Raw genomic sequence first — 9,088 nt, 5'->3', positions numbered from 1 at the left:
GAGCAATGGATCAAAGAGCAAGACTCTGTAGCCTATTCTCCTCTTGTAGCTGATCCTAGTAATTCCGCATTTTTTTGTGTAAAACAGAATTCTAACTACAAGAAAACCACTTCTTTCCCTCCTCCTTATCCATCAAAACCTCCACCTTCTTATCCATCAAAACCTCCACCTTCACCAAATACTTCTACTCCTCCTCCTGGTTTTCTTTTCAAGAAAGGAGAATTCAATCCTAATGTGACTACTGATTATGATGAGATTCCTTGTCAAATTTGCAAAAAAAACGGTCATTTTGCAAATAGGTGTAGATTTCGATATACTCCCTCAAGAAATAGTACTCCTTCAATGCAAAGAGCTTTTGTTGGTTTTGAAATGGCTCCTCCTGGTTTTAATCCATGGTCTTATGCAAAGCCTATGTATTATCCATCTGGACCTGGTGAGCCTTCCACAGATGCAAGTGGTCACTGGAGTTGTAATGAACAAGGCCCAATCTGGATACCTGACTCTGGAGCTACAAGCCATATGACCAACAACACTGCAATTATTAATGAAACTAAGGACTTTGTTGGAGATGAACAGGTTATGGTTGTTGATGGTAAGCTTTTACCAATTACTTTAACAGAGTATAGTATTATTACTCCTTCTACTTCTTTTGATTTACATAATGTTCTCTATGTTCCTCACATAAATCACAACTTACTATCCATTGCAAAGTTTACTCTTGAGAATAATTGTTCTTTTGAATTCTTTCCACGGGGTTATGAAATCAAGTCTCTTCCCAATAGAAAAGTGTTGGCCAAAAGACCTATGCATTACAATTTATATCTTATTCAGTGCTCAAATCTCAGAAGAAATGATGCTCTTTCTCCTCCAGCAACCTCTCCATCAACTACTGCTGCTTTTGTCTCTTTTATTGCTTCTCCAGCTTTGTGGCATCAAATACCTGGCCATCCAAGTTCTCAAGTTGTGACTAAACTTCATATTGCAGATGTTATTCAGCTTTCCAATAAGAATTTTGAGTCAGTTTGTACCTCTTGCCAACTTGGCAAAAGTCATAACTTTCCTTTTTACTCATCTCCTACTACATCTAGTCAGCCTCTGGCTCTTGTGCACTGTGACATTTGGGGTCCTGCACCTAGTTTGTCTCATTTAGGATTTAAGTATTTCATTCTCTTTGTTGATGATTTTAGCAAGTATAATTGGATTTTTCCAATGAAGTGTAGATCTGAGAGTCTTCAATGTTTCATGTTATTCAAATCTTCAATGGAAAATTTATTGGACTTCAAAATCAAAGAGTTTCAGTGTGATGGTGCTTGTGAATTAGTTAAAGGTCCATTCAAAAAAATTCTTGACACTCAGGGTATCTTCTTGAGAATATCTTGTCCTAATCTACACCAGCAAAATGGAGCTGCTGAGAGGAAAATTAGACAAATCACAGAAATGGGGAACACACTTAACTTTAATGCTTCTTTACCAAAAGGTTTTGGTTTGACTCCTTCTTAACTGCTACTTACCTCATCAACAGATTACCTACAAAATTGTTGCACTATAAGTGTCCCTTTCAAGTTCTTTTTGGTAAGGATCCAAATTACAGCTTTATCAAGGTATTTGGTTGCTTATGCTTTCCACATCTTGCTCACTGCAGACAAGACAAGCTCAGTCCCAAGTCCATATCTTGTGTGTTTATTGGTTACATTCATTTTCACAAAGGATATAGATGTTATGATCCCATTACCAAAAAGGTTTTTACTTATGTTAATGTGGTTTTCAATAAAGAAGTTTTTCCATTCAGATCTTCATCTGGTACAGTTGCTTCTCCTACTTCAGACAGCTCTTTTTCTACAGCTTCAGCATCCTCACCCATTACTACAGATGCAGTTCCTTCTCAAGCTCAGTCTCTACTCACAGCAATACCTTCTTCTTCTACCACACCAGTTGTTGAGGTACCCATTAGTCCTTCTACTATTTGTACTAGATCAAAATCTGGACTACATCAGAAAAATATTTAGGCTTTGACTTTGTAGCATATTCTCATACCAAATATCCAGTTCCACTGGCTCTTAGTGCTACTCTTAAGAAAACTGATCTTACTGCTCCAAAGACTTTCAAGGAAGCAGCTAAAAATCCCAACTGGGTTATATCTATGCAACATGAGCATGATGCATTGTTCTCTAATAATACTTTTGAGTATGTTCCTTATGTTCCTGGTATGAATGTTTTAGGATGTAAGTGGGTGTTTAGAACTAAACTAAAGTATGATGGCACTCTTGAGAGATTTAAATCTAGATTGGTAGCAAAGGGGTTCCGCCAAGTTGATGGAGTTGATTTTGAAGAGACTTTTAGTCCTGTTGTCAAAGCTACAACTATAAGATGTGTGCTTAGTTTAGCTTTAAGTAACAACTGGCCAATTAAGCAACTTTATGTATCAAATGCATTTCTGCATGGTGATCTCAATGAGGATGTTTACATGGAACAACCTCCTGGTTTTGTGTTAGCTGATCATCCATCTTATGTGTGTAAACTGAACAAGTCCTTATATGTCCTTAAGCAAGACCCAATGGATTGGTATGGTAAGCTGAGCAGTTTTTTACTTCATTATAGATTCTTCAGATCTGAAGTTGATCACTCCATGTTCATTTATAGACAAGGTGCTACTCAAATGATCATTCTGGTTTATGTAGATGATATTATCTTAGTTGGTTCTTCAGATGATGTTTTATCTGACTTTGTTTCTTCTATGAAGACCAACTTTGTTATGAAAGACTTCGGATATCTTCATTACTTTGTTGGTATTGAAGCAGCCAAACATTCAGTCAACAACTCTATGTCTCTTACTCAAACCAAGTACTCTCTATAGTTACTCAAGAAGTTTGATATGCTTGATTTCAAACCCTGTGAGACTCCAGTTGCATCAGGGAAAAGAGTGTCTCTTTATGATGGAACTCTTCTCACAGATCTTGCTTACTATAGGCAACTTGTTGGTAGCTTACAATATCTAACTTTAACAAGACCAGATATCAGTTTTGGGGTTAACTATATTTCTCAATTCATGCATCAGCCAACTGATATCCATTTGCAGCTATCCAAAAGGATTCTCAGATATATTAAGGGCTCGCTTGGGTCTGGTATTACTCTTCATGGAGGAGATTGTTCTACTATCACTGCCTATTGTGATAGTGACTGGGCTGGTTGCCCTGATTCTAGAAAATCCACAGCAGGTTACTGTGTTTATCTTGGCTCAAACTTGGTAGCTTGGTCTTCTAAAAAGCAGCCTACCTTGTCCAATTCTTCTACAGAAGCAGAATACAAGTCTTTAGCTGTTGCTGCTTCTGAAGTCAGATGGGTTTCTTATCTTCAGCATGAGTTACAGATTGACTGTCATTTTCCCTGCACAATTTACTGTGACAATATAGGTGATAATCATCTTACAAATAATCCAGTTTTTCATGCAAGAACAAAACATGTTGAAATTGACTATCACACTGTCAGAAGCTTGGTCTCTACTGGATTTCTGCTAGTCAAGTATGTTCCTTCTCTCTTACAGGTTGCAGATGTCTTTACCAAAGGGTTGTCTAAGAGTTTATTCCATAGTCTTCAGCCCAAACTTATGCCATGTTCCAATTCTTAGTTTGAGGGGGGCTGTTAGCACTACTATGATTGTGTCTGTATGTAGTCATTATCAATGTGTGCTTAGTAACTCTGCTAGATGGTCTACTAGTTAGACAGGCTGGATTTTATGTTATTGAAATTGTCTTTGTCAGACAGCCTGTCCATGTGTCTACTTTGTATTTAAAGCCTGCTCAGTATTGTCTTGTATTTTTAAGAAAACTCAATACAACTGAACTACCATTTCTACAATTTCTACCAATCTATTCGTTTTAATACAAAGTCCCTTAAGAATTTTACCAAATTTTAGGGTCTAAAATTCGATCGATCTCTCGATCCTTGATGCCGATTAAAACCAAACATCTAATTTGTTGTCACTACACCTCGATCTTTGTTACCCATTAAATCGTTTTGAATCTGATTTGATTTCTCTTCTGACCTGATAACTCTAATAGATGAAATGAGGTAGTGAAGTATGCAATGATGAATTGCAATAAATAATCTAGGAACTTTGTTTTCCTGAGCCCGGAATCAACAACAAAGGTCTCTTAAACGAAACCTCACCAAGTCTGCAGTTGTAGTCATTTTCACTGTGACTGATTTTGGGAAGTCTATAGTGGGATCTGGAGTTCTGCTAGAAATAAAAGCAAAAGAGAGCATTGGCAAGAAATCAAGGAAATGAATAGAATGTTGTTGCTGATGGAGTTGCTGGTAGCGACTCGAGTTCGACAGACAGATAAGAGAGGCTGAGTTGCAATGGGAGTTGGTACTTGGTAAGCCGTATTATGATGCAGAGATTTGAAGCTGCAGAAGACAAAGCGGGTTTGAGTCGTGTTGAGTTGCAGGAAACAAGAGAGTACTGCGTATGTGAGGTTTGGTTTATGTTTAAGCAGCGAAACAATATGACCAGTTCAGCTACTTGACTGCACCATAGTCATCGTAAACGGATGTGTAGGAGGTGTTTCAATTTGTTTCTGATTCGGGAAGAATGACTAAAAAAAGACGGTGATGCTTGAGAGTCGAATTGTTACAATGAAGTGAAGGGGAGACCAGTTCTAAAGATGGTGGTGTCGCGTGTTTGGCTCAGAAATGAGTTGTTGCAGGATACAAGGAATTGCAGGACAAACACAATTGAAAGCTGTCACTTGGAGTTTACGATCCAACTTCCAACATCAGTAAACACATCATAATTAATCACCATCGTCCGTTACTTCTAACCACCACCAGCGCTTTGCATCCCTGTAGGACTACCGGCCCGACTCTAAGAGAGAAAAAGCTAAGAAGCAGAGCACGCCTCTCATTTACTCTACAAAGATAGCATGAGAATCTGCAACTTTTACTGAGCCTCAACCTCGAACACGGTAGGCCAAATTTACAGATCGTAATTTGGGAAATCCTCATAACAAGCTAAGTATCTCATTACCAACATATTCATGCATGATTAAATGCTCTGGCCTAATGTTTAAAACCCAGATTGTTGGATATGCATTATAATGCCCTTATTGTTGTCCAATACATGCACTTGGTTAGGCAGTTACGTCGTTTTATGTTTGCTGAGCATGTCCATGGTCTGTTCAATCGTTTTGTCCTTTAGAAAATGTGCTCTCCTTGTAATGATGTCTCCTTAGCATTTCAGCATATATAATAAGTTTACAAAATGCATGTGTTAGACGCGTACTGAAGCCTTGTGTAATTATCATAGCTATTCGTTCCTCAACTTGAAAGAAAAAAAGAAGAGGGGGGGGGGGGGGGGGGGGGGGGGGGGGGGGGATGTATACACTCTCCTGTCCATGCTAGTAATTTATGCCTCGTGTAAACCGTAAACACATTTTAAGCTCGTGGACTTCACATGTTGCTTTATTTTACTTTCATTTTGCCTTCTGTGTATACACATGATTTTAAATAAAAAATAAAAGAGAAAGCGCATCGACCATTCACCCGCCATGAATTTAAATTAAATCCTACTAGAATGAGGACATTTGCTGTTTACAAAATATGTATGTAATTTAGACGTATGTGTAGGCTGTCACAAATACTACCACGCGCCTTTACGAGTTTTGCTTTCATAATGCCCTCACAAAATGTTTTGTTTCACGCGTATGAATATTTCCCATTCATAAAATATGCATGTTATCTAGTCGCATATATAGGTTGTCACTTTATTTTTTTACAAAGCATCAATATTATCTTGTTGAGAAATCCATGATCTGCTATGTAACAAAAAAAATCTAGTAACGTGCTCCGGGAACCATGCTAGCAACGGTCCATAGAGACCGCTTGAACAAATGCAAATTTATAAAAGGCTACGGGAATGCCAAAGGCATCCGGGCTGACAAATTTACAAAAGGCTACGGGAATGCCAAAGACGCCCGGGCTGACAAATTTACAAAAGGTTACGGGAGGTATAGATACCCGGTCGGTTGACAAGTTTACAAAAGGCCCCGAGATGCATAGACACTCGGTTGGCTGGCGATTATACAAAAGACTACGGGACGCATAAACACCCTGTCGGCTGACGAGTTTACTAAAGGCACCGAGATGCATAGACACTCGGCTAGATGACGATTATACGAAAGGATACGGGATGCATAGACACTCGGTCGGCTTACGAGTTTACAAAAAAACCCGAGATGGGCCACAGATATACAAAAAAGACGACGGGTTAATATGCTCATCCGATCGGCCACAAATATATAAAAACGGCGACGGGTTGCTCCGTGCATCCGATCGGCCACAGATATACAAAAAAGGAGACGGGTTGATATGCTCATCCGATCGGTCACATATATACAAAAACGGCGATGGGTTGATCCGCGCATCCGATCGTCCACAGATATACAAAAAAGGAGACGGGTTGCTCCGCGCATCCGATCGTCCACAGATATATAAAAAGGCGACGGGTTGATATGCTCATCTGATCGGCCATAGATATACAAAAAGGCGACGGGTTGATATGCTCATCCGATCGGCCACGGATATACAAAAAGGCAACAGGTTGATATGCTCATCCGATCGGCCACAGTTATACAAAAAAGGCGACGAGTTGGTATGCTCATCCGATCGGCCACGGATATAAAAAAACGGCGATGGGTTGCTCCGTGCATCCGATCGTCCGCAAATATACAAAAAGGAGACGGGTTTCTCCGCGCGTCCGATCGTCCACAGATATACAAAAAGGCGACGAGTGGATATGCTCATCCGATCATCCATATATATACAAAAACGCGACGGGTTGATAAGCTCATCCGATCGGCCACAGATATACAAAAAAGGCTCGTTTAACCACACGACCTACCCCATCCTCCACCAAAAAAGAAGGGGAAATAAGCACACCCTAACCCACCCTTCACCAAAAAAAAAATGGGAATAGGCACATCCTATCCTGCCCTCCACCAAAAAGAAGGGGGAATAGGCGTGTTTAAACACACGCCCCTTCCCCCCCTCATTGAGGCATGATACGCGCTACCAACTTGTGGATATCCTGTATAATCATATTTATCTTGTGTTCCACGCGTGAATGAAAGAGTTTTTTCATGTTTATCGTACTTCTTACGCGCTTTGTTTTGATGAATCAGTCTGAGAGTCCATAGCATACTCACTTCCTCTCTCCACACCAACGGGCGCGCCAGTTCGTCCTGAAGGTAAGACGGGGATACAAGCTAAAGACATCCCCAAATTGTGCTGGTAATACAATCCAAAGGAAATCTTCGGTCATTTCATGCCAAATTCTTGGAAAATGTCTATCAAAACACCCACGTGCATGATGAAAAATTTCTTGCAAAAAACTATCTCATTTCATAAATTCCTCAAACTTGCGGACCGGGGACTCGACTCGAGAAGATGGTACAAGGGGCACTAGAATGGAATGTAATATGACTATCGGGTTACTTGACAATTAACCCAATAGTCAGGGGACTAATGTTGATACATGAAAAATATTACCCCTTAGTCGAGCTAGTGTGCACCCAAAAGGGAGGCAAACCCAACATGAAACATGAGGACTTGGGGACTAAAGCCCAAGTCCACTAAGAAAGTATCCATAAGATGGAAAGGACAATGGAGGAATTAATAGGAAAGAAGGGGGTTTTATTAAAGAAGGAATGGCATTAGTAGTAATTAAGGAGGTTTAAGACATGTGGCATGATATAATAAAAGGAAGGGCTTTTGAAAAGTGTATATAATTAGGCATATAGTACAATAGAAAGGGTTCTTTTTCTCTCTCTTTCCTCTCTCTCTCCTCTTGGGAATTGGGTGTGTTGTGTTAGGAATTGTAGAACCAAAATCAAATTCACCTCTCATGTAATACCCCGATATTTGGCAGTGGTTGGCCGAATGGAATATAAGTAATGGTTTGTCCTTTCCTATCACCGAGGCCTTTTCAGCACAATTGGCTACAGAGTTGGCAGAAAACTCTGCAGTTAAGCGTGCTCGGGCGGGAGTGATCCAGGGATGAGTGACCATCCGGGAAGTTTCTGTTGGATTACCGCAGCGATGCCCGTTAAAAACTCCACACTGCTGGATGACCACGGTGGCTAAATGGGAACAGTATCGGTGGAGGAATGGGTCATTACAAAATGGTATCAGAGCCGACGATGGGTCACTTGTCGAGGGTGAGAGAGTACGTTGGGCGCGATAGCTCAGGTACTGGTCTCATGAGGGGCATGAAACGTCGGAGATCTGGGCTTGTGTATATATTCCGGAGCCGAGGACGACTCCAATTTAAGGTGGTGGTATTGTAATACCCCGACATTCGGCAGTGGTTGGCCGAATGGAGTACAAGTAATGGTTTGTCCTTTCCTATCACCGAGGCATTTTCAGCACAATTGGCTCCAGAGTTGGCCGAAAACTCTGTAGTTAAGCGTGCTCGGGCGGGAGTAATCTAGGGATGGGTGACCATCCAGGAAATTTGTGCTGGATTACCGCAGCGTTGCCCGTTGAAAACCCAACACTGCTGGATGACCGTAGTGGCTAAGTGGGACAGTATCGGTGGAGGGACGGGTCATTACACCTCAACACCCATAATCAAATCGGTAACCAAATATCTCAATTTGGTAGATAAATTATCTAACTTACATTGGCATTCATTTAGTTGTTAACATATTGTGACTCGTACTTATTCTTTAATCAAACTGGAGAGATAATTTATGTAAAAGAAAACATGATTAACAAAGCAAAAGAATTAAGAAACTAACCTTGTCTCCGTAGATGGTACAGTCCACTTGCGGTCATGGCATAAAACTTGTTTTAGTTTAGAACCATTGATTTGGTGGTGGAACCTTGGTTAGTTTAGGATTCACGGGCCGAGCCCGAAAAGGAAATCCTTATGGAATTAGGTTTTGGAAATAAAATTTGATATAAAAGGGAATTAATCCCTTTTTTTTTTATTTCTCTCTCACGACCGACCACCACCTCCACCCTTCGTAATCTTCACGTCCTTCACGTCAACAGTGGGAGAAGGAAAAAAAATTGTTGGAGCGTCGTCCGA

Source organism: Papaver somniferum, chromosome 2, assembly GCF_003573695.1.
Source record: "Papaver somniferum cultivar HN1 chromosome 2, ASM357369v1, whole genome shotgun sequence".
NCBI lineage: Eukaryota > Viridiplantae > Streptophyta > Magnoliopsida > Ranunculales > Papaveraceae > Papaver > Papaver somniferum.
The sequence above is the reverse complement of the archived record's forward strand: the minus strand, read 5'-3'. Positions refer to the sequence as shown.